At 48.8% G+C, this 2,500-nt stretch overlaps 1 non-coding gene across 1 annotated transcript; it reads left to right on the forward strand.

Moving 5' to 3' along the window:
* The first annotated feature begins 1,291 nt into the window (after positions 1 to 1,291).
* Positions 1,292 to 1,446, forward strand: LOC143351096 (5.8S ribosomal RNA). The gene has a single exon (XR_013081475.1). It is a non-coding gene; the product is annotated as a 5.8S ribosomal RNA (ribosomal RNA).
* Positions 1,447 to 2,500: the final 1,054 nt, after the last annotated feature.

Genomic DNA, 2,500 nt, shown 5'->3' on the forward strand with positions numbered 1-2,500 from the left:
GGATAGCCAGAGGCGAATAATCGCAAACGACGACGCGTCGATTTTGCGGCCATCGTTGCTCGCGCGACTAACGACGACCAGCCGAGACGGCTGTAGTTTATCGCATCGATTTCATCGAGCAACCGGTGGACGCTGCCGCGTTCGTTCGTAAATGAATAATATACATACTCATGGCTAACTTGAGGCGAATAATCGCAAACGACGACGCGTCGATTTTGCGGCCATCGTTGCTCGCGCGACTAACGACGACCAGCCGAAACGGCTGTAGTTTATCGCATCGATTTCATCGAGCAACCGATGGACGCTGCCGCGTTCGTTCGTAAATGAATAATATACATACTCATGGCTAACTTGAGGCGAATAATCGCAAACGACGACGCGTCGATTTTGCGGCCATCGTTGCTCGCGCGACTAACGACGACCAGCCGAAACGGCTGTAGTTTATCGCATCGATTTCATCGAGCAACCGATGGACGCTGCCGCGTTCGTTCGTAAATGAATAATATACATACTCATGGCTAACTTGAGGCGAATAATCGCAAACGACGACGCGTCGATTTTGCGGCCATCGTTGCTCGCGCGACTAACGACGACCAGCCGAAACGGCTGTAGTTTATCGCATCGATTTCATCGAGCAACCGATGGACGCTGCCGCGTTCGTTCGTAAATGAATGTTATACATACTCATGGCTAACTTGAGGCGAATAATCGCAAACGACGACGCGTCGATTTTGCGGCCATCGTTGCTCGCGCGACTAACGACGACCAGCCGAGACGGCTGTAGTTTATCGCATCGATTTCATCGAGCAACCGATGGACGCTGCCGCGTTCGTTCGTAAATGAATAATATACATACTCATGGCTAACGTGAGGCGAATAATCGCAAACGACGACGCGTCGATTGTGCGGCCATCCGTTGCTCGCGCGACTAACGACGACCAGCCGAGAAGGCTGTAGTTTATCGCATCGATTTCATCGAGCAACCGATGGGCGCTGCCGCGTGCGTTCGCCCGATTGCGCGTGAAGTTACTGTTCGGAACCAAGAATATACGGGTGTATTATACCCGTTTGGTCGCAGCCACGCGCAAAGGCTTTTGAATGTACTGTACGCCCGGCCGTCGAACGATGGTTTTCCGTCATTCAGGAAACAAAAAGAAACTTTTGTCGTCGATATGGCGCGTTCAATCCTCCGTCGATACGCTGGTCGGAGGTGCGAACATCGAATATTTTTAAAGCAAAGAACAAGGAGCATTTTTAAATACAAAGAAAAAAATTGTAAATTGTATATGATTACCCTGAACGGTGGATCACTTGGCTCGTGGGTCGATGAAGAACGCAGCTAATTGCGCGTCAACGTGTGAACTGCAGGACACATGAACATCGACATTTCGAACGCACATTGCGGTCCACGGATAAAATTCCTGGACCACGCCTGGCTGAGGGTCGTTCACTTGTCCTAAAACTGCTTGCGTTGTTCTCAGATTCCCTAACCCCGCCGTCGTTTACCTCTCCTTTCGGGGAGATGGCGAAGAACGTTTCGGAGCCGGGTCGATGAAGAGAAAGGTATCAACGTACGAGCGAGAATTTGGGTATTTCGTTGGCGTTTGTCGCTGGACGTACGAAAAAGAATAAATATTATATATTATTGGCAAGTTTGCGCACCCCTTGCGTGGTGAGGCAGAGATCAGTCTGGACTCGCGCGAGTGTTTTACGGCGTCGTGCGTCGTGTTGTCTGGAGTATCATCACGACCGCCCGTTAAAGCACCGCTCCTACGATTTCTGACTTTGACGGCACTAAAAACCACCGTGGGGCGCAAATCGCGTTTCGTACAAATCTAATGATTACCGGCGCTCCCGACGTTGCCCGAAGTTAATAATTTATGCAAAGGAAAGAGAAAATAAAGCGTATACTAGTTTTGGAGCATAACAAAAAGGACACTGGAAAGAAATTTGATCAAACACTGATAATTATGATATGTAATATATGCCCTACCACGTGAAATTTGTGGTATCCGTCGGTCGTCGTCTTCCTCTCTGTTCGTTCGTACAGCCCCAGGGAAAAATGATAATTTATCAAACGAATCGGACGATCATCCTCTATGGAGAGGCTCGAACGAACACGACGAGAAGCGCGATACGAACGGAACCCAAAAGAAGGGATATACTCTGAGAAGTTGGTCGCCCCATGTCTCTCTTTGTTACGAATATGTATATCGATTGCGAGACCGCGCGTTTAGCCGGTCGTCCAGTCCACGAATGCTTTTCTTTCGAACTTACGGTGGACTTTGGTAGACTATCAAAGAATCAACGAAAATCGGATCGGGTAGTTCTATCATAGACACACACCGTGGTTCTTCTTTAATTTGAAAAGCGACGGAAGGACGTTAAAAGTAATCAGCCGGTTACGCCTAGCGAGCGTTTCGCATCGAACGAATGAAAAACTAAGACAGAAGGGAGACACTTTGGCGAGGCGCTAAAAACCCATCATTGATATCCTTTT

The sequence above is a fragment of the Colletes latitarsis genome, unplaced genomic scaffold (assembly GCF_051014445.1).
Source record: "Colletes latitarsis isolate SP2378_abdomen unplaced genomic scaffold, iyColLati1 scaffold0071, whole genome shotgun sequence".
NCBI classification, from domain to species: domain Eukaryota; kingdom Metazoa; phylum Arthropoda; class Insecta; order Hymenoptera; family Colletidae; genus Colletes; species Colletes latitarsis.